The following is a 22554-nucleotide window of genomic DNA, read 5'->3' as shown; positions in this document are numbered from 1 at the left end:
AGCTGACCAGGCAATGCCTTTAGTTCCCATTCGATTAGATTAGATTAGATTAGATTAGATTACATTACAGTGTGGAAACAGGCCCTTCGGCCCAACAAGTCCACACCGACCCACCGAAGCGCAACCCACCCATACCCCTACATTTACCCCTTACCTAACACTACGGGCAATTTAGCATGGCCAATTCACCTGACCTGCACATCTTTGGACTGTGGGAGGAAACCGGAGCACCCGGAGGAAACCCACGCAGACATGGGGAGAACATGCAAACTCCACACAGTCAGTCGCCTGAGGTGGGAATTGAACCCGGGTCTCTGGCGCTGTGAGGCAGCAGTGCTAACCACTGCGCCACCGTGTCGCCCACGGTGTCGTGGGCGGCACGGTGGCGCCCACGACACCAGCAATTCCTGTGATTGGACCCTACGTCTCTCACCCCATTAATGTTACAGTGTGCCCAGTACATCATGTTGGTGGGGTGGGTAGGGGGAAAGGTGATGGACAGGTCAAAGGGTTCCTTGGAACGTTCTGTCCCAGACATTCTATAACTGCCATTCCCCGGAAAGTTCTGTCCCCAACATTCTATAACTGACATTCCCCGGAACGTTCTGTCCCCGACATTCTATAACTGACATTCCCCGGAACGTTCTGTCCCCGACATTCTATAACTGACATTCCCCGGAACGTTTTGTCCCCGACATTCTTTCACTGACGTTTCCCGGAACGTTCTGTCCCCGACATTCTATAACTGACGTTCCCCGGAACGTTCTGTCCCCGACATTCTATAACTGACGTTCCCCGGAACGTTCTGTCCCCGACATTCTATAACTGACGTTTCCCGGAACGTTCTGTCCCTGACATTGTTTGTGAATGGCCGGACGTCAGTGAATTGAACAAACGATAAGATCCCGAGGGAAGAGATTCCGTTCCAGGGAGAAGGAGACACTGTTCCGAAGGCCCCTCAGGCAGTTAAAGGAGTAGATACGTTTTCCCTGCGTTTACATTTCTTCACGACACAGGATCGACCACAATTTAGACCAAAATACAGGAATTCCCAAACTCCGTTTGTCTTCAGGAAACTGGGAGAGAATCCTTCAGGACAGCAACGTTCCCACCCTCCGTATTAGGAACTGGGAAAGAGTGACCTGTGTCTGCTCTCGAGTGATCGAGTGTGTGGGAATGTTCTAGAAACCATCTGTCCTTATGGATGTGTCTCTGTGTGTTTGTGGAGGGAGGGTTTCTTGTGGTTTTTGTCACATATTTGTCAGTAATTCCGACCTTTCCATTTGTTATTCCAGCTCCAATTATTTTAATAAATGCCTGAATACAGAGACACATTTGGAAATCTTACTGGGTCCCCGATCAAACGGGTCCCTTTGCCTCCAGGCTGATGGATAATGGGTTTGTTTTCCTTCCTCACAGTTAACGTGGTGACCATCTACGTCCTGCTTTATAAAGATTGTGGATTGTCTCCATGTGTCAGACGTTACCTGGGGGCCATGGCAGCGGCGGATCTCCTGGTCATTATCCTCGACCTGATCCTGAGACACATTCCCATTGTTTATCGGGAACAGTTTTATTTCCTGAGGGACTCCGTCCCCGTGTGTAATATCCACGCCGCCCTGCTTTATGCAGCCACTGACTGCTCTGTCTGGTTCACCGTCACTTTCACCTTTGATCGGTTTGTGGCCAATTGTTGCCAGAAGCTGAAAAGTAAATATTGCAGTGAGAAGACGGCGGCTGTGGTTCTGGGAGCAGTGACTGTGCTGAGCTGTTTAAAGAACATTTCCTGGTATTTTATGCTCACGGCTCAGTATTCGCTGGGGAACGAGCCCTGGTTTTGTGATGTAACAGACGCTGGTCTATACTCCATTGTCTGGGTCACAATCGAGTTCCTCCACCACATTCTAATCCCGTGTGTCCCATTTCTCCTGATTCTGCTGCTCAATGTTCTCACCGTCAGACACATTGTAGTGACCAGCAGAGCCCGCAGGAGACTCCGCGCTCACACCAATGGGGACGCTCAGTCTGACACTGAAATGAGGAACCGAAAAAAATCCATCATTTTACTGTTTGTGATCTCGGCCAATTTCATCCTGTTATGGTCAATGTTAATGCTGTATTCTATATGGTACCGGATGATTGATATTGTGATTTCCCCTGTGTATCTCGATTTGTTTGTGCAGGAATTGGGCTTCATGCTGCAGCTCCTCAGTTGTTGCACAAACACCGCGATTTATGCCGTGACCCAGACTAAGTTCAGGCAGCAGCTGAAGAATGTGCTGAAATATCCCTTCACCCAAATCCATCCATCACTCAAATTCCCTCATTAATCACACCATCCGGGATTTTCTCATTTCAGTTCAGTGTTTCAGCGATGGAGCAGCCTGTCGCTATGGTAACAGACTGAGGGTAGCGCTAGTTTGTCCATCCTTATCCCACAGGGGGGTTACAGGGAAACATTTCAATGCTTCTCACAACTCAGGGCCCAGTGAGAAAAGGCACCATCCCACTGACTGTATCCATCACTTCCATTTGTAACCAATAAAAATGTTGATTAAAGCGTGCTGAGCAGCAGAGTGACCGATGTTGTTGTGTGTCTTTGTGTTGGAGAAGCTGAGCTGGAGAGAGACAGACTCAGCCCCAAGTCCTGGTCCTCAGGGAAGGGGAGGGCACTGCGCCCTGAGCTCGGGAGCTCGGTTTAAATCCCTCTGTGCCCCCACTCTAACCTGGCCTCCCATTTCCTCTCCACTACTCTTTCTCCTCATTTCTCTCCCTCTCTTTCACTGCAAACACTTCCTCTCTCACCACCTCAGAGGGAAGGGAAGAACCAGGGAGACAGAGTGCATCAGACAGAGTGGGAGGGATGGAGGGGGAGAGAGATTCAGTCAAAGAGAAACAGAGGAAGGTGAGGAGAGAGAGAGCGAGAGGAGGGGAGGACAGGAGAGGGCGAGAGAGGGTGAGAGTGGGAGGGAGGGAGAGAGGACGAGAAAGGGAGAGAGGGCGAGAAAGGGAGAGAGGGCGAGAAAGGGAGAGAGGGCGAGAGAGGGAGAGAGGGCAAGAAAGGGAGAGAAGGCGAGAGAGGGAGGGAGGGAGAGGGAGGGAGAGAGGGAGAGAGAGGGAGAGAGGCCGAGTGGGCGAAAGAGGGAGAGAGGGCGAGAGAGGGAGAGAGGGTGAAAGAGGGAGAGGGAGGGAGGGCGAGAGAGGGAGAGAGGGAAAGAGAGGGAGAGAGAAGAGAGGGAGAGAGAGGGAGAGAGGGCAAGAGAAAGAGAGAGAGGGAGAGAAATGGGGATAGACGGCGAGAGAGGGAATAGACGGCGAGAGAGCCTGAGAGGGCAAGAGGGCGAAAGACGGAGAGGAGGTGAGCGAGGGCGAGAGAGGGAGGGAGGGCGAGAGAGAGAGGGCGAGAGAAGGAGAGAGGGAGAGAGGGCGTGAGAGGGAGCGAGGGCGAGAGAGGGAGAGAGGGCGAAAGAGGGGGAGAGTGGGTGAGAGAGGGCTAGAGGGAGAGAGGGAGAGAGGGCGAGAGAGGGAGAGAGGGAGAGAGAAGACGAGATACGGCGAGAGAGGGGGAGAGGGAGAGAGGGAAAGGGCGAGAGAGGGAGAGAAGGCGTGAGGAGAGAGGGCAAGAGAGGGAGAGATGGCGAGAGAGAGAGGGAGTGAAGAAAGGAGAGGGAGAGTGAGGGTGAGAGAGGGAGAGAGGGCAATGGAGCAAGGGCGAGAGAAGGAGAGAGGGAGAGAGGGCGAGAGAGGGTGAGAGAGGGAGAGAGGTCGAGAGAGGGAGTTGGGCTCGAGAGGCAGAGAGAGCGAGGGAGGGAGAGAGGGCGAGAAAGGGAGGGGGCTAGAGAGGCATAGAGCGAGAGATGGAGAGAGGGATAGAGCAAGAGAGGGCAAAAGAGGGAGAGAGGGCGAGAGAGGGAGAGACGGTGAGAGAGGGAGTGAGGGCGAGAAAGTTCGAGTGAGGGAGAGAGAGGAAGAGAGGGAGAGAGATGGAGAGAGGGGGAGAGGGCAAGAGGGAGAAAGAAGGATAGAGAGGGAGAGTGGGCGAAAGAGGGAGAGAAGGCCAAAGTGGGAAAGCGGGCGAGAGAGGGAGAGAGGGAGAGAGGGGGAGAGAGGGAGAGAGAGGGAGAGAGGGCGAAAGTGGGAGAGAGGGCAAGAGAAAGACAGAGGGTGAGAGAGGGTGAGAGGGCGAGAGAGGGAGAGAGGGCGAAAGAGTTCGAGAGAGGGGAGATAGGGAGAGAGGGCGAGAGTGGTCGAGGGGGAGAGAGAGGGAGAGAGGTCGAGAGAGGCAGTTGGGCTAGAGAGGCAAAGAGAGCGAAGGAGGGAGAGAGGGCGAAAGCGAGACAGGGCAAGAGTGGGAGAGAGGGTGAATAAGGGAGAGATGGTGAGAGAGGGAGAGAGGGCGAGAAAGTTCGAGAGGGGGGAGAGAGGAAGTGAGGGAGAGAGATGGAGAGAGGGCAAGAGGGAGAAAGATAGATAGAGAGCGAGAGAGGGAGACTGGGCAAGAGAGGGAGAGAGGGCGAAAGAGGGAGAGAGGGCAAAAGTGGAAAAGCGGGCGAGAGAGATGGTGAGAGAGGGCGAGGGGGGAGAGTGGGCGAGAGGAGGAGAGAGAGGGAGAGAGGGCAAAAGTAGGAGAGAGGGCAAGAGAAAGACAGAGGGTGAGAGAGGGAGAGAGGGCGAGAGAGGAAGAGAGGGTGAGAGAGGGCGAGAGGGCAAAAGAGGGAGAGAGGGTGAGAGAGGGGGAAAGGACGAGAGAGAGAGAGGTCAAAAGAGGGAGAGAGGACAAGAGAGGGAGAGAGGTTGAGAGAGGGAGAGCGGGCGGGCGAGCAAGGTCGAGAGAGGGATAGAGAGGGAGAATGGGAAAGAGATGGAGAGAGGGCGAGAGAGGGTGAGAGGGAGAGAGGGCGAGAGAGGAGAGAGGGCGAAAGAGGCAGAGCGGCCGAAAGAGGCAGAGAGAGAGAGTGAGAGAGGGCGAAAGGGCAAAAGTGGGAGAGAGGGTAAGAGAGCGAGTGTGGGCGAGAGGGAGAGAGGGAGAGTTGGAGAAAGGCAGAGAGGGAGAGAGTACAAAAGGGGGAGAGAGGACGAGAGAGGGAGAGATGGCGAGGGGAGAGAGAGGACGAAAGAGGGAGTGAGGGCGAGAGAGGGTGAAAGAGGGAGAAAGGGCAAGAGAGGAAGAGAGGAGAGAGAGGAAGAGAGGGCGAGAGAGGAAGAGAGGGAGAGAGGGCGAAAGTGAGAGAGAGGGCAAAAGAGAAAGACAGAGGGCGAGAGAGGGAGAGAGAGGGCAAGAGGGTGAGAGTGGGAGAGAAGGCGAGAGAGGTAGAGAGGGCGTGGAAGTGTGAGAGAGAGAGTGAGGGACAGAGCGGGAGAGATGGAGAAAGAGAGGGGGAGAGGGCGAGAGAGAGAGAGAGGGCGAGAGAAAGAGAGAGGGCGAGAGAGGGAGAGAGTGCAAAAGAGAGGGACAGAGGGTGAGAGAGGGAGAGAGGGGGCAAGAGGGCGTGAGTGGGAGAGAGGACGAGAGAGGTAGAGAGGGTGTGGAAGTGCGAGAGAGAGAGTGAGGGACAGAGAGGGAGAGAGGGCGAAAGAGAGGGAGAGAGGGCGAGAGAGAGAGAAGACGAGAGAAGGCGAGAGAGGGAGAGAGGGTGAGAGAAAGAGAGAGGGCGAGAGAGGGAGAGAGTGCAAAAGAGGAAGAGAGAGGGCGAGAGCTGGAGAGAGGGCCAGAGAGGGCAAGAGGGCGAGACAGGGAGAGAGGGAGAAAGAGGGTGGGGGGGGGAGAGAGGCAGAGAGAGAGAGAGAGGGCGATACAAGAGAGGGAGAGAGAGGGAGAGATTGCGTGAGAGGGAGAGAGGGAGAGAGTGGCGAGACAGGATGAGAGAGGGCGAGAGATGGTGAGAGTGCGAGAGTGCGAACGAGGGAGCGAGGTGGAGAGAGATAGAGAGGGCAAGAGAGGGAGAGAGGGTGAAAGAGGCAGAGAGGGTGAGAGAGGGAGAGAGTGCGAGAGAGGGCAAGAGGGTGAGAAAGAGAAAGAGAGGGTCAGACAAGGAGATAGGGCGAGAGAGGCAGAGAGGGCGAGAGGCGGAGAGAGGGCGTGGGCGTGAGAGGGAGAGAGGGCGAAATAGGGAGAGAGGGAGAGAGTGCGAGAGAGGGAGAGAGGGAGAGAGAGGGAATGAGGGCGAGAAAGAGAAAGAGAGGGTCAGACAAGGAGAGAGGGCGAGAGAGGCAGAGAGGGCGAGAGGCGAAGAGAGGGTGGGAGAGGGATAGACGGAGAGATGGGGAGAGAGGGAGAGACGGCGAGAGAAAGGGGTTGGGCGAGAGAGGGAGAGAGTGAGAGCGAGAGAGTGGGGGTGGGCCAGAGAGGGAGAGAGGGTGGTAGTGGGAAAGAGGACAAAAGAGAGAGAGGGTGAGAGAGAGGGAGAGAGTGCGAGAGAGGGTGAAACGGTTAGAGAGGTCGAGAAAGGGCGAGAAAGGGAGAGAGGACGAGAGAAAGACAGAGGGCGAGAGAGGGTGAGAGGGCGAGGGGGGAGAGAGGCCAAGAGAGGGAGAGCGGGCGAGAACCGCAAAGAGGACGCGAGATGAAGAGAGAGAGAGAGAGGGCGAGACAGGGAGAGAAGGCAAAAAAGGGCGAGAGGACGAAAGAGGGAGAGAGGGTGAGAGAGGGAGAAACAGCGAGAGAGGTCGAGAAAGGGCGAGAAAGGGAGAGAGGGCGAGAGAGTGAGAGAGAGGGCAAGACACAGAGAGAGGGCGAGAGAGGGCGAGGGGGCGAGAGAGCGAGAGTGAGGGAAGAGAGCGAGAGAGGGAGAAGCGGCGAGAGAGGGAGAGAGTGCAAGAAAGCGTGAGAGAGGGGGAGAGGGAGAGTGGGCGAGAAAGGTCGAGAGAGAGATAGGGAGAAGGAGTGGGAGAGAGATGGAGAGAGGGCGAGAATGAGAGAGGGCGAGAGAGAGAGAGAGCGAAAGAGGGAGAGAGGGCGAGAAAGCGCGAGAGAGGGAGAGAGGGCGAGAGCGGGAGCGAGGGCGAGAGAGGGAGAGAGGGCGAGAGAGGTACAGAGGAAAGGAGAGGGAGAGAGGGCGAAAGAGGGAGAGAGGGAGAAAGAGGCAGAGAGAGTGAGAGGGCGAGTGCGAAAGAAGGTGAGAGGGCGAGAGAGGGAGTGTGGGCGACAGATGGAGTGAGGGAGAGAGGCGAGAGAGGGAGAGAGTAGGAAAGCGGGAGAGAGGGTGAGAGAGGGAGTGAGGGTGAGAGAGGGCGAGAGCGGGAGAAAGGGCAAGAGAGGAACAGAGGGAAAGAGAGGGAGAGAGGGCGAGCGGCGGAGAGAGGGCGTGAGAGAGACAGGGATAGAGGGCGAAAGAGGGAGAGAGGACGAGAGAGGGCTAGAGGGCGAGAAAGAGAAATAGAGGGTCAGACAAGGAGAGAGTGCGAGAGAGGCAGAGAGGGCGAGAGGTGGAGAGAGGGCGTGGGAGGGACAGGGAGAGAGGGCAAGAGGGTGAGAGAGGGTGGGAGAGGGACAGACGGAGAGATGGGGAGAGAGGGAGAGACAGCGAGAGAAAGGGGTTGGGTGAGAGAGAGAGAGGGTGAGAGAGAGAGAGTGAGAGCGAGAGAGTGGGAGTGGGCCAGAGAGGGAGAGAGGGGGATAGTGGGAAAGAGGGCAAAAGAGAGAGAGCGTGTGTGAGAGAGGGAGAGAGTGCGAGAGAGGGTGAAATGGTGAGAGAGGTCGAGAAAGGGCGAGAAAGAGAGAGAGGGCGGGAGAAAGACAGAGGGCGAGAGAGGGTGAGAGGGCGAGGGGGGAGAGAGGGCAAGAGAGGGAGAGCAGGCGAGAGCCACAAAGAGGACGAGAGATGAAGAGAGAGAGAGGGGGCGAAAGGGAGAGAAGGCGAAAAAGGGCGAGAGGACGAAAGAGGGAGAGAGGGTGAGAGAGGGAGAAACGGCGAGAGAGGTCGAGAAAGGGTGAGAAAGGGAGCGAGGGCGAAAGAGGGAGAGAGAGGGCAAGACACGGAGAGAGGGCGAGAGAGGGCGAGAAGGCGAGAGTGAGGGAAGAGTGCGGGAGAGGGAGAAGCGGCAAGAGAGGGAGAGAGGGCAAGAAAGCGCGAGAGAGGGAGAGTGGAAGAGAGATGGAGAGACGGCGAGAGGGAGAGAGGGTGAGAGAGAGAGAGGGCGAAAGATGGAGAGAGGGCGAGAGCGGTTGTGAGGGCGAGAGAGGGAGAGAGGGCGGGAGAGGTAGAGAGGAAAGAAGAGGGTGAGAGGGCGAAAGAGGGAGAGAGGGAGAAAGAGACAGAGAGAATGAGAGAGGGTTAGAATGCAAGAGAGGGTGAGAGAGTGAGAGAGGGAAAGAGAGGGACAGAAGGCGAAAGAGGCAGAGAGAGTGAGAGAGTTTGTGTGCGAAAGAGGGAGAGAGGGAGTGTGGGCGAGAGAGGGAGAGAGGGCGAGAGAGAGCGAGAGAGCGAGAGAGGGAGAGATGGAGTGAGGGAGAGATGCGAGAGAGGGAGAGAGTACGAAAGCGAGAGAGAGGGTGAGAGAGGGAGCGATGGCGAGGGGAAAGAGAGGGCAAAAGATGGAGTGAGGGTGAGAGAGGGCGAGAGAGGGAGAATGGGCAAGAGAGGAAGAGAGGGAGAGAGAGGGAGAGAGGGAGAGAAAGGTCGAGAGAGGGATAGAGAGGGAGAGTGGGAGAGAGATAAAGAGAGGGCGAGAGAGGCTGAGAGATGGCACGAGGGAGAGAGGGAGAGAGGGCGAGAGAGGGACAGAGGGCGAAAGAGGGAGAGGGGACGAGAGCGGGAGAGAGAGGGCGAGAGGGTGAGACAGGGAGAGAGGGCGAAAGAGGGAGAGAGGGCGAGAGCGGGAGAGAGGGCGAGAGCGGTAGAGAGGGAAGGAAAGGGAGAGAGGGCGAAAGAAGGAGAGAGGGCGAAAGAGGCAGAGAGAGTGAGAGAGGGCGAAAGAGGGAGAGAGGACGAGAGGGGGAGAGAGTGCGAGAGAGGGCGAGAGGGCGAGAAAGAGAAGGAGAGGGTCAGACAAGTCGAGAGGGCGAGAGAGGCAGAGAGGGCGAGGCGAGAGAGAGGGCGTGAGAGAGAGAGGGAGAGAGGGCGAAAGAGGGAGACAGAGGTCGAGAGAGGGCAAGAGGGCGAGAAAGAGAAAGAGAGGGTCAGACAAGGAGAGAGGGCGAGAGAGGCAGAGAGGGCGAGAGGGGAAGAGAAGTCGAGAGGGTGAGAGCGGGTGGGAGAGGGAGAGACGGAAAGATGGGGAGAGAGGGAGAGTCAGCGAGAGAAAGGAGTTGGGCGAGAGAGGGAGAGAGTGAGAGCGAGAGAGTGGGGGTGGGCCAGAGAGGGAGAGAGGGTGATAGTAGGACAGAGGGCAAAAGAGAGAGAGGGTGTGAGAGAGAGGGAGAGAGTGCGAGAGACGGTGAAACGGCGAGAGAGGTCAAGAAAGGGCGAGAAAGGGAGAGAGGGCGAGAGAGGCAGAGAGAGGGCAAGACACGGAGAGAGGGCGAGAGTGAGGGGAGTGCGAGAGAGGGAAAAGCGGCGAGAGAGGGAGAGAGGGAGAATGGGCGAGAAAGGTCGAGAGACAGAGATAGAGAGGGAGAGTGGAAGAGAGATGGAGAGAAGGCGCGAGGGATAGAGGACGAGAGAGAGGTCGAGTGCGAAAGACGGTGAGAGGGCGAGAGAGGGAGTGTGGGCAAGAGAGGGAGAGAGGGTGAGAGAGAGCGAGAGAGGGAGAGATGGAGTGAAGGAGAGAGGCGAGAGAGGGAGAGAGTACGAAAGCGGGAAAGAGGATGAGAGAGGGAGAGATGGCGAGGGGAGAGAGAGGGCAAAAGAGGGAGTGAGGGCGAGAGAGGGCGAGAGAGGGAGAAAGGACAAGAGAGGAAGAGAGGGAGAGAGGGAGAGAGGGAGAGAAAGGTCGAGAGAGGATTAGAGAGGGAGAGTGGGAGAGAGATAAAGAGAGGGCGAGAGAGGCTGAGAGAGGGCGCGAAGGAAAGAGGGCGAGAGAGGGAGAGAGGGCGAAAGAGGGAGAGAGGGCGAGAGCGGGTGAGAGGGCGAGAGAGGGAGAGAGGGCGAGAGAGGGAGAGAGTGAAGGAGAGGGAGAGAGAGCGAAAGAAGTAGAGAGGGCGAAAGAGGCAGAGAGAGTGAGAGAGGGCGAAAGAGGGAGAGAGGGTGAGAGAGGGAGAGAGTGCGAGAGAGGGCGAGAGGGAGAGAGAGGGAGAGATGGAGGGAGGGAGAGAGTACGAAAGAGGGAGAGAGGACGAGAGAGGGAGAGATGGCGAAATAGGAAGTGAGGACGAGAGAGGGCGAGAGAGGGAGAAAGGGAAAGAGACGAAGAGAGGGAGAGAGAGAGGGGGTGAGAGGGTGAGAAAGTGCGAGAGGGAGTGAGGGAGCGAGAGGAAGAGAGGGTGAAAGACAGCTACAGAGGACGAGAGACAGAGAGGGCGAGAGAAGGCGAGAAAGGGAGAGAGGGTGGGAGAAAGAGGGAATGCGAGAGAGGGAGAGCGGGCCAAAGAGGGTGAGAGGGCGAGACAGGGAGAGAGGGAAAGAGAGGGTGAGAGGGCGAGAGAGGGAGAGAGGGCGAGAGATGGAGAGAGGGCTAGAGAGGGCAAGAGGGCGAGAAAGAGAGAGAGAGTGTGAGACAAGGAGAAAGGGCGAGATAGGGAGAGAGGGCGGAGGAGGAGAGAGTGCGAGAGCGGGAGAGAGAGCGAGAGTGGGAGAGAGGGAGCGAGGGAAGAAAAGGGAGAGAGAGCGAAATAAGGAGAGAGTGCGAAAGAGGCAGAGAGAGTGAGAGAGGGCGAGAGGGTGAAAGAGGGAGACAGGGCGACAGAGGGAAAGAGTGCGAGAGAGGGCGAGAGGGCAAGAAAGAGAAAGAGAGGGTTAGACAAGGAGAGAGGGCGAGAGAGGCTGAGAGGGCGAGAGGCGGAGAGAGGGCGTGAGAGAGAGAGAGAGAGAGGGCGAAAGAGGGAGAGAGGGGGAGAGAGGGAGTGAGGGGGAGAGAGGGAGAGAGTGCGAGAGAGTGTGAGAGGGCGAGAAAGAGAAAGAGAGGGTCAGACAAGGAGAGAGGGCGAGAGAGGCAGAGAGGGCGAGAGGGGGAGAGAAGGCGAGAGGGTGAGACAGGGTGGGAGAGGGAGAGACGGAAAGATGGGGAGAGAGGGAGAGTCGGCGAGAGAAAGGAGTTGGGCGAGAGAGGGAGAGAGTGAGAGCGAGAGAGTGGGGGTGGGCCAGAGACGGAGAGTGGGTGATAGTGGGACAGAGGGCAAAAGAGAGAGAGGGTGTGAGAGAGAGGGAGAGAGTGCGAGAGACGGTGAAACGGTGAGAGAGGTCGAGAAAGGGCGAGAAAGGGAGAGAGGGCAAGAGAAAGACAGAGGGCGAGAGTGGGTGAGAGGGCGAGGGGGAAGAGAGGGCAAGAGAGGGAGAGCGGGCAAGAGCCACAAAGACGATGAGAGATGAAGAGAGAGAGAGAGGGCGAGACAGGGAGAGAAGGCAAAAAAGGGCGAGAGGACGAAAGACGGAGAGAGGGTGAGAGAGGGTGAAGAAAGGGCGAGAAAGGGAGAGAGGGCGAGAGTGAGGGGAGTGCGAGAGAGGGAAAAGCGGCGAGAGAGGGAGAGAGGGAGAATGGGCGAGAAAGGTCGAGAGACAGAGATAGAGAGGGCGAGTGGAAGAGAGATGGAGAGAAGGCGCGAGGGATAGAGGACGAGAGAGAGGTCGAGTGCGAAAGACGGTGAGAGGGCGAGAGAGGGAGTGTGGGCAAGTGAGGGACAGAGGGTGAGAGAGAGCGAGTGAGGGAGAGATGGAGTGAAGGAGAGAGGCGAGAGAGGGAGAGGGTACGAAAGCGGGAAAGAGGATGAGAGAGGGAGAGATGGCGAGGGGAGAGAGAGGGCAAAAGAGGGAGTGAGGGCGAGAGAGGGCGAGAGAGGGAGAGCGGGCCAGAGAGGGTGAGAGGGCGAGACAGCGAGAGAGGGAAAGAGAGGGTGAGAGGGCGAGCAAGGGAGAGAGGGCGAGAGATGGAGAGAGGGCTAGAGAGGGCAAGAGGGCGAGAAAGAGAGAGAGAGTGTGAGACAAGGAGAAAGGGCGAGAGAGGGAGAGAGGGCGAGAGAAGGAGAGAGAAGGAGAGAGGGCAAGAGAGGGCGTGAGGGTGAAAGAGGGAGAGAGAACAAAAGAGGGATGAAGGGTGAGAGAGGGCGAGAGAGGGAGAGAGGGTGGGAAAGGGAGAGAGTCAGATCGAGAGCAAGAGACAGCGAGAGAGGGCAAGAGTGCGAAAGAGGGAGAGAGGGCAAGAGAGAGCGACAGGGTCAGTGAGAGCGAGAGGGCGAGACATGGAGAGAGGGAGAGAGAGGGAGTGAGGAAGAAAGAGGGAGAGAGGGTGAGAGAGGGAGAGAGGAAGAAAGAGGGCGGGAGAGGGCATGAGTGCGACAGAGGGAGAGAGGGCGAGAGGGCGTGACAAGGAGAGAGAGAGAGAGGGAGTGAGGAAGAGGGAGGGAGAGAGAGGGTGAGAGGGAGGGCGGGGGAGATGGATGGAGCGAGGGCGAGAGAGGGAGACTGAAGAGAGGGCCAGAGAGAGAGAGGGCAAGAGAGAGGGAGAGGGTAAGTGAGGGAGAGAGGGCGAGAGTGGGTGAAAGGGCGAGAGAGGGAGAGAGGGCGAGAGAGGGAGAAACAGTGAGAGAGGGAGAGTGGGCGAGAAAGGTCGAGAGAGGGATAGAGAGGGAGAGTGGGAGAGAAATGGAGAGAGGGTGAGAGAGGGTGAGAGGGCGAAAGAGAGAGGGTGAGAGAGGGAGAGAGGGCGAAAGAGGGAGAGAGGGAAGGAGAGAGAGAGAGGGCGAAAAAAGGAGAAAGGGCAAAAGAGGCAGAGAGAGTGAGAGAAAGAGACAGTGCGAAAGAGGGAGTGAGGACGAGAGAGGGAGTGTGGGCGAGAGCAGGCGAGAGAGGGATAGAGAGGGAGAGTGGGAGAGAGATGGAGAGAGGGAGAGAGGGTGAGAGGGCGAAAGAGAGAGAGGGTGAGAGAGGGAGAGAGGGTAAAAGAAGGAGAGAGGGCAAAAGAGGCAGAGAGAGTGAGAGAAAGCGAGAGTGCGAAAGAGGGAGTGAGGACGAGAGAGGGAGTGTGGGCGAGAGAGGTCGAGAGAGAGCGAGAGGGGGCGAGATGGAGAAAGTGAGAGAGGGCGAGAAAGAGAGAGAGTACGAAAGAGGAAGAGAAGATGAGAGAGGGAGTGATGGCGAAAGAGTGAGTGAGGGCGAGAGAGGGAGAAAATGCAAGAGAGGAAGAGTGGGCGAGACAAGGAGAGAGGGAGAGAGAGGGAGTGAGGAAGAGAGGGAGAGAGGGTGAGAGAGGGAGAGAGGGCGAGAGAGGGAGAGAGGGAGAGAGAAGGAGAGTGGGCGAAAGAGGGAGAGTGGGCGAGAGGGCGAAAGAGGGAGAGAGGGCGAGAGAGGGAGAGAGGGTAAGAGACGGCAAGAGAGGGAGAGACGACAAAAGAGGGAGAGAGTGTGAAAGAGGAAGAGAGGGTGAAAGAGGGCGAGAGATGGTGAGAGAGGATGAGAGGGCGGGAGAGGGAGGGAGGGCGAGTGAGGGGGAGAGGGTGGGAGAGAGAGAGTAGGCAAGAGAGGGAGAGAGGGCAAAGGAGGGAGAGAGGGCGTAAGAGGGAGAGAGGGTGAAAGAGGCCGAGAGAAGGAGTGAGGGCGAGAGCGAGAGAGAGGGGGAGAGAAGGCGAGAGAGGATGAGAGGGCGAGAGAGGGAGAGAGGGAGAGAAGTCGAGAGAGAGAGAGGGCGAGAGTGGGAGAGAGGGCGAGAAAAAGAGAGAGAGAGAGGGTGAGACAAGGAGAGAGGGCGAGAGAGGGAGAAAGGCCGAGAGACGGAGAAAGGGCGAGAAAGGGCGAGACAGGGAGAGATGGATAGAGGGCGAGAGAGGGAGAGATGGCGATAGAGGGAGAGAGAGAGGGTAAGAGATGGATTGAGGGCAAAGGAGGGAGAGAGGACAAAAGAGTAATGAAGGGTGAGAGAGGGCGACAGAGGGAGAGAGGGCGAGAGGAGGAGAGATTGCGAGAGCGCGAGAGAGTGCGAGAGAGGGAGAGAGGGCAAGAGAGGGAGAGATGGTGAGAAAGGGCGAGAAAAGGAGAGAGGGATAGAGGGCGAGGAAGGGATAAAAGGCGAGAGGAGGAGAGAGTCCGAGAGTGGGAGAGAGAGTGCGAGAAAGGGAGAGATGGCGATAGAGGGAGAGAGAGGGAGAGAGGGTAAGAGAGGGAGTGAGGGCGAAGGAGGGAGAGAGGATAAAAGAGTAATGAAGGGTGAGAAAGAGCGACAGAGGGAGAGAGGGCGAGACAAGGAGAGAGGGAGAGAGAGGGAGTGAGGAGGAGAGAGGGTGAGAGGGTGAGAGAGGGAGAGAGGGAGAGAGAGGGAGCGAGATGGAGCGAGGGCGAGAGAGGGAGAGTGGGCGAGAGGGCCAGAGAAGAGAGGGCAAGAGAGGGAAAGAGGGTAAGTGAGGGAGAGAGGGCGAGAGTGGATGAAAGGGCGAGAGAGGGAGAGAGGGCGAGAGAGGGAGAAACGGTGAGTAAGGGACAGTGGGCGAGAAAGGTCGAGAGAGGGATAGAGAGGGAGAGTGGGAGAGAGATGTAGAGAGGGTGAGAGAGGATGAGAGGGAGGGCGGGGGAGAGAGATGGAGCGAGGGCGAGAGATGGAGAGTGAAGAGAGGGCCAGAGAGAGAGAGGGCAAGAGAGGGAGAATGGGTAAGTGAGGGAGAGAGGGCGAGAGTGGGTGAAAGGGCGAGAGAGGGAGAGAGGGCGAGAGAGGGAGAAACGGTGAGAGAGGGAGAGTGGGCGCGAAAGGTCGAGAGAGGGATAGAGAGGGAGAGTGGGAGAGAGATGGAGAGAGTGTGAGAGAGGGTGAGAGGGCGAAAGAGAGAGAGGGTGAGAGAGGGAGAGAGGGCGAAAGAGGGAGAGAGGGAAGGAGAGAGAGAGGGCGAAAAAAGGAGAAAGGGCGAAAGAGGCAGAGAGAGTGAGAGAAAGAGACAGTGCGAAAGAGGGAGTGAGGACGAGAGAGGGAGTGTGGGCGAGAGAGGGATAGAGAGGGAGAGTGGGAGAGAGATGGAGAGAGGGTGAGAGAGGGTGAGAGGGCGAAAGAGAGAGAGGGTGAGAGAGGGAGAGAAGGCAAAAGAGGGAGAGAGGGAAGGAGAGGGAGAGAGGGCGAAAGAAGGAGAGAGGGCGAAAGAGGCAGAGAGAGTGAGAGAAAGCGAGAGTGCGAAAGAGGGAGTGAGGACGAGAGAGGGAGTGTGGGCGAGAGAGGTCGAGAGAGAGCCAGAGGGGGCGAGATGGAGAAAGTGAGAGAGGGCGAGAAAGAGAGAGAGTACGAAAGAGGAAGAGAAGATGAGAGAGGGAGTGATGGCGATAGAGTGAGTGAGGGCGAGAGAGGGAGAAAATGCAAGAGAGGAAGAGTGGGCGAGACAAGGAGAGAGGGAGAGAGAGGGAGTGAGGAAGAGAGGGAGAGAGGGTGAGAGAGGGAGAGAGGGAGTGAGGAAGAGAGGGAGAGAGAAGGAGAGTGGGCGAAAGAGGGAGAGTGGGCGAGAGGGCGAAAGAGGGAGAGAGGGCGAGAGAGGGAGAGAGGGTGAGAAACGGCAAGAGAGGGAGAGACGACAAAAGAGGGAGAGAGTGTGAAAGAGGAAGAGAGGGTGAAAGAGGGCGAGAGATGGTGAGAGAGGATGAGAGGGCGGGAGAGGGAGGGAGGGCGAGTGAGGGAGAGAGGGTGGGAGAGAGAGAGTAGGCAAGAGAGGGAGAGAGGGCAAAGGAGGGAGAGAGGGCGTAAGAGGGAGAGAGGGTGAAAGAGGCCGAGAGAAGGAGTGAGGGCGAGAGCGAGAGAGAGGGGGAGAGAAGGCGAGAGAAGATGAAAGGGCGAGAGAGGGAGAGAGGGAGAGAGGGAGAGAAGGCGAGAGAGAGAGAGGGTGAGAGTGGGAGAGAGGGCGAGAAAGAGAGAGAGAGAGAGAGAGGGTGAGACAAGGAGAGAGGGCGAGAGAGGGAGAAAGGCCGAGAGACGGAGAAAGGGCGAGAAAGGGCGAGACAGGGAGAGAGGAATAGAGGGCGAGGAAGGGATAAAAGGCGAGAGGAGGCGAGAGTGCGAGAGTGGGAGAGAGAGTGCGAGAAAGGGAGAGATGACGATAGAGGGAGAGAGAGGGAGAGAGAGTAAGTGAGGAAGTGAGGGCGAAGGAGGGAGAGAGGACAAAAGAGTAATGAAGGGTGAGAGAGGGCGACAGAGGGAGAGAGGGCGAGACAAGGAGAGAGGGAGAGAGAGGGAGTGAGGAGGAGAGAGGGATAGAGGGTGAGAGAGGGAGAGAGGGAGAGAGAGGGAGCGAGATGGAGCGAGGGTGAGAGAAGGAGAGTGGGCGAGAGGGCCAGAGAGAGAGAGGGCGAGAGAGGGAGAGAGGGCGAGTGAGGGAGAGAAGGCAAGAGAGGTCAAGAGGGTGAGAGAGGGAGAGAGGACGAGAGAGGGAGAGAGGGCGAGAGAGGGTGAGAGGGCTAGAGAGGGAGAGAGGGCAAGAGAGGGTGAGAGGGAGAGAAGGCGAGAGTGGGTGAGAGAGGGCGAAAGAGAGAGAGAGGGTGAGAGAGGGATAGAGGGCGAGAGAGGGAGAGAGGGTGAGAGGGATAGAGGGCGAGAGAGGGAGACAGGGTGAGAGGAGAAGAGAATGCGATAGCGGGAGAGAGAGTGCGAGAGAGGCAGAGAGGGCAAGAGAGGGAGAGAGGGTGATAGGGCAGAGAGGGTGAAGGAGGGAGTGAGGGCGAGAGAGGTCGAGAGATGGAGAGAGGGCAAGAGAGGTCAAGAGGGTGAGAGAGGAAGAGAGGACGAGAGAGGGAGTGAGGGCGACAGAGGGTGAGAGGGCTAGAGAGGGAGAGAGGGCAAGAGAGGGTGAGAGAGTGAGAGAGGGTGAGGGGGGAGAGAGAGGGAGAGAAGGCAATCAGGAGAGAGAGGTCGCAGGAGGGAGTGAGGGTGAAAGAGGGAGAGAGGTCAAAAGAGTAATGAAGGGTGAGAGAGGGCGACAGAGGGAGAGAGGGCGAGAGGGCGAGACAAGGAGAGAGGGAGAGAGAGGGAGTGAGGAAGAGAGAGGGAGAGAGGGTGAGAGAGGGAGAAAGGGAGAGAGAGGGAGAGAGATGGAGCGAGGGCGAGAGAGGGAGAGTGGGCTATGGGGCCAGAGAGAGAGGGCAAGAGAGGGAGAGAGGGCGAGTGAGGGATAGAGGGCAAGAGAGGTCAAGAAGGTGAGAGATGGAGAGAGGGAGAGAGGGCGAGAGAGGGTGAGAGGGCTAGAGAGGGAGAGAGGGCAAGAGAGGGAGAGAGGGAGAGAGGACGAGAGAGGGTGAGAGAGGGCGAAAGAGGGAGAGAGGGCGAGAGAGGGCGAGAGAGAGAGGGTGAGAGAGGGATAGAGGGCGAGCGAGGGAGAGAGAGTGAGAGGGATAGAGGACAAGAGAGGGAGAGAGGGTGATAGGGCAGAGAAGATGAAGGAGGGAGTGAGGGCGAGAGAGAGCGAGAGATGGAGAGAGGGCAAGAGAGGTCAAGAGGGTGAGAGAGGGAGAGAGGGCAAAATAGGGAGAGAGGGCGAGAGAGGGAGAGAGGACGAGGGGGGAGAGAGGGTGAGAGAGGGAGAGAGGGCGAGAGAGAGAGAAGGAGAGAGAGGGAGAGAGGGCAAGAGAGCGAGAGAGGGAGAGAAGGTGAAACAGGAAGTGTGGGTGAGAGAGGGAAAGACAGCGAGAGAGCGCGAGACAGGGAGAGAGGAAGAGAAAGCGAGAGAGGGAGAGAGTACGAAAGAGGGAGAGAAAGCGAGAGAGGGAGTGGGGGCATGGCGGAGAGAGGGCAAAGGAGGAAATGAGGGCTTGAGAGGGAGAGAGGGCAAAAGAGGGAGAGATGGCGAGAGAGCGAGAGTGGGCGAGAGTGCCAGAGAGGGCGAGAGAGGGAGATAGGGCAAGACAGGCGAGAGAGGGAGAGAGGGCGAGACAGGGCCAGAGAGGGAGAAAGGGCGAAAGTGGGCGAGAGTGCGAAAGAGGGGGAGAGGGTGAGAGAGGACGAGAGAGGAAGAGAGGGCGAGAGCGGGAGAGAGGGAGAGAGAGCGCGAAAGTGGGAGAGAGGGCGAGAGAGAGTGACAGAGGGCAAGAGAGGGAGAGAGGGTGAGAGAGGGAGAGAGGACGAGCAAGTGTGAGAGAGGGTGAGAGGGAGAGAGGCCGATAGAGGGAGAGAGGGCGAAAGAGAAGGAGAGAGGGCCAGAGAATGAGAGAGGGCGAGAAAGGGCGAGAGGGTGAGAGGGCAAGACTGGGAGAGAGGGTGAGAGGGGAAGAGAGGGCGTAGGAGGGAGAGAGGGCGAAAGAGTCAGAGAGTTTGAGAGAGAGCGAGAGAGGGAGCGAGGTCGAGAGAGGGAGAGACGACGAGAGAGGGTGTGAGTACGAAAGAGGGTGAGAGGGCGAGAGAGGGCGAGAGAGGCAGAGCGGGGCAAGAGAGGGCGAGAGGGCAAAAGAGGGAGAAGTGGCAAGAGAGAGGGAGAGAGGGCGAGAGAGGGAGTGAGGGCGAAAGAGTGGGAGAGAGTGTGTGAGAGAGAGAGAGGGCGAGAGAAGGCGAGAGAGGGAGAGAGGGTGAGAGAGGGTGGGAGGCTGATAAAGCGAAAGAGGGAGTGAGGGCGAGAGAAAGAAAGAGGGCGAGGGCAAAAGGGCGAGAGAGAGAGCGGGCGAGCAAATGCGAGACAGAGGGAGAGGTAGAGAGGGTGAAAGAGAGGGAGAGAGTGCGAGAGAGAGAGGGCGAGAGAAGGCGAGACAGGCGAGAGAGGGAGAGAGGGCGAAAGAGAGAGAGAGGGTGAGAGAGGGATAGAGGGCGAGAGAGGGAGAGAGGGTGAGAGGGATAGAGGGCGAGAGAGGGAGACAGGGTGAGAGGAGAAGAGAATGCGATAGCGGGAGAGAGAGTGCGAGAGAGGCAGAGAGGGCAAGAGAGGGAGAGAGGGTGATAGGGCAGAGAGGGTGAAGGAGGGAGTGAGGGCGAGAGAGGTCGAGAGATGGAGAGAGGGCAAGAGAGGTCAAGAGGGTGAGAGAGGAAGAGAGGACGAGAGAGGGAGTGAGGGCGACAGAGGGTGAGAGGGCTAGAGAGGGAGAGAGGGCAAGAGAGGGTGAGAGAGTGAGAGAGGGTGAGGGGGGAGAGAGAGGGAGAGAAGGCAATCAGGAGAGAGAGGTCGCAGGAGGGAGTGAGGGTGAAAGAGGGAGAGAGGTCAAAAGAGTAATGAAGGGTGAGAGAGGGCGACAGAGGGAGAGAGGGCGAGAGGGCGAGACAAGGAGAGAGGGAGAGAGAGGGAGTGAGGAAGAGAGAGGGAGAGAGGGTGAGAGAGGGAGAAAGGGAGAGAGAGGGAGAGAGATGGAGCGAGGGCGAGAGAGGGAGAGTGGGCTATGGGGCCAGAGAGAGAGGGCAAGAGAGGGAGAGAGGGCGAGTGAGGGATAGAGGGCAAGAGAGGTCAAGAAGGTGAGAGATGGAGAGAGGGAGAGAGGGCGAGAGAGGGTGAGAGGGCTAGAGAGGGAGAGAGGGCAAGAGAGGGAGAGAGGGAGAGAGGACGAGAGAGGGTGAGAGAGGGCGAAAGAGGGAGAGAGGGCGAGAGAGGGCGAGAGAGAGAGGGTGAGAGAGGGATAGAGGGCGAGCGAGGGAGAGAGAGTGAGAGGGATAGAGGACAAGAGAGGGAGAGAGGGTGATAGGGCAGAGAAGATGAAGGAGGGAGTGAGGGCGAGAGAGAGCGAGAGATGGAGAGAGGGCAAGAGAGGTCAAGAGGGTGAGAGAGGGAGAGAGGACGAGAGAGGGAGAGAGGGCGAGAGAGGGTGAGAGGGCTAGAGAGGGAGAGAGGGCAAGAGAGGTCAAGAGGGTGAGAGAGGGAGAGAGGACGAGAGAGGGAGAGAGGGCGAGAGAGGGTGAGAGGGCTAGAGAGGGAGAGAGGGCAAGAGAGGGCGAGAGAGTGAGGGAGGGTGAGCGGGGAGAGAGAGGGAGAGAGGGCAAGAGAGGGAGAGAGAGGGAGAGAGAGGGAGAGGGGCAAAAGTGGGAGTGAGTGTGAAAGAGGCAGTGAGTGTGAGAGTGGGCGAGAGGGCGAGGGAGGGAGAGAGGGCGAGAGAGGGAGAGTGGGCAAGAGTGAGAGGGTGAGAGAGAGTGAGAGAGGGAGGGAGGCAGAGAGAGCGAGGGAGAGGGAGAGTGGGCAAGAGAGAGAGGGCGAGAGAGAGTGAGAGAGGGCGATAGGGAGAGAGTGGTCGAAGAAGGGAATGAGGGCGAGAGAGGGTGAGAGGGCAAAAGTGGGAGAGAGGGCGAGAGAGGGCGAGAGATGGAGAGAAGGCGAAAGGCAAGAGGGCGATAGAGGGTGAGAGAGAGAGAGGGTGAGGGAAAGCGGTTGGGCGAGAGAGGGAGAGAGTGAGAGCGAGTGAGTGGGTGTGGGCAAGAGAGGGAGAGAGCATGATAGTGGGAGTGAGGGCAAAAGAGAGAGAGAGGGAGAGAGGCAGAGAGGGCGAGAGGGAGAGATTAGATTAGATTACTTACACTGTGGAAACAGGCTCTTCGGCCCAACAAGTCCACACCGCCCCGCCGAAGTGCAACCCACCCATACCCCTACATTTACCCTTTACCTAACACTACGGGCAATTTAGCACAGCCAATTCACCTGACCTGCACATCTTTGGATTGTGGGAGGAAACCGGAGCACCCGGAGGAAACCCACGCAGACACGGGGAGAACGTGCAACCTCCACACAGTCAGTCGCCTGAGGCGGGAATTGAACCCGGGTCTCTGGCACTGTGAGGCAGCAGTGCTAACCACAGTGCCACCGTGCCACCCACACGGGCAAGAGAGAGAGCGAGAGAGGGAGAGAGAGGGAGAGGGGCAAAAGTGGGAGTGAGGGTGAAAGAGGCAGAGAGTGTGAGAGTGGACGAAAGGGCGAGAGAGGGAGAGAGGACGAGAGAGGGAGCGTGGGCAAGAGAGAGAGGGTGAGAGAGAATGAGAGAGGGAGAGGGAGAGAGAGCGAGGGAGAGGGAGAGTGGGCAAGAGAGAGAGGGCGAGAGAGAGTGAGAGAGGGCGATAGGGGGAGAGAGAGGTCAAAGGAGGGAGTGAGGGCAAGAGAGGGAGAGAGGGCAAAAGAGGGAGAGAGGGCGACAGAGGGCGAGAGATGGAGAGAAGACGAAAGAGGCAGAGTGTGAGTGAGGGCGAGAAGGCAAAAGAGGGAGAGAGGGCGAGAGAGCGAGAGTGGGCGAGACAGGGAGAGAGGGCAAGAGAGAGAGAGGGAGAGAGGGCGAAAGTGGGAGAGAGGGTGAAAGAGGCAGAGAGTGTGAGAGCGGGAGAGAAGGCGAGAGAGGGAGAGTGTGCGAGAGATGGAGAGAGGTCAAGAGAGAGTGAGAGAGGGAGAGAGAGGGAGAGAGTGCGAAAGTGGGTGAGAGTGTGAAAGAGGCAGAGAGTGTGAGAGAGGACGAGAGGGCGAGAGAGGGAGAGTGGGACAGAGTGAGAGAGGAGAGCGGGGGTGAGAGGGAGAGAGTGAGAGAGGGAGAGAGGGCGAGAGAGTGAGAGAGGGTGAGAGGGGGAGAGAGGGCAAATGAGGGAGTGAGGGCAAGTGAGGGACAGAGGGCGAAGGAGGGAGAGAGGATGAGAGAGTGCGAGAGCGGGAGAGAAGGCGAGAGAGGGAGAGAGGGATAGAGGGCAAGAGAGGGAGACAGGGCAGAGGAGAAGAGAGTGCGATAGCGGGAGAGAGAGTGCGAGAGAGGGAGAGAGGGCGAGAGCGGGAGAGAGAGCGAGAGAGGGAGAGAGGGCGATGGTGGAGAGAGGGCGAAGGAGGGAGTGAGGGCGAGAGTGGGAGAGAGGGCAAAATAGGGAGAGAAGGCGAAAGAAGGCGAGAGGGCGAGAGAGGGAGAGAGGGCGAGAGAGGGCGAGTGGGCGAGAGAGAGATGGAGACAGAGAGTGAGAGAGTGAGAGAGGGAGAGAGGGCGAGAGAGGGGGAGAGGGCGAGAGTGGGAGAGAGGGCGAGAGAGAGAGGGCAAGAGAGAGTGAGAGAGGGAGAGAGGGTGAGAGAGGGAGTTTGGGCGAGAGAGGGAGAGAGGGCAAGAGTGAGCAAGAGAGGGAGAGAGAGAGGGAGACAGGGCGAAAGTAGTTGAGAGCGTGAAAGAGGCAGAGAGTGTGAGAGAGGGCGAGAGGGCGAATGAGGGAGAGAGGGCAACAGAGGGAGAGTGGACGAGAAAGGTCAAGAGAGGGAGAGAGGGTTAGAGGGCGAATGAGGGAGAGAGGGCGAGAGAGGGAGAGAGGGCGAGAGTGGGAGAGCGGGCGAGAGAGAGAGGGCAACAGAGAGTGAGAGAGGGACAGAGGGCGAGAGGGGAGCGTGGACGAGAGAGGGAGAGAGGGAGATAGGGGGAGAGAGGGCGAAGGAGGGAGTGAGGGCGAGAGAGGGAGAGAGGGCGAATGTAGTTGAGAGGGTGAAAGAGGCAGAGAGTGTGAGAGAGGGCGAGAGGGCGAATGAGGGAGAGGACAACAGAGGAAGAGTGGACGGGAAAGGGCAAGAGAGGGAGAGAGGGAGAGAGGGCGAGAGAGGGAGAGAGGGTGCGAGAGAGGGAGAGAGTGCGAGAGAGGGAGAGAGGGAGATAGGGGAGA

This window comes from Chiloscyllium plagiosum, unplaced genomic scaffold (genome assembly GCF_037043375.1).
Source record: "Chiloscyllium plagiosum isolate Xiang-an unplaced genomic scaffold, Cpla_swu_hap1 HiC_scaffold_40, whole genome shotgun sequence".
NCBI lineage: Eukaryota > Metazoa > Chordata > Chondrichthyes > Orectolobiformes > Hemiscylliidae > Chiloscyllium > Chiloscyllium plagiosum.
The sequence above is the reverse complement of the archived record's forward strand: the minus strand, read 5'-3'. Positions refer to the sequence as shown.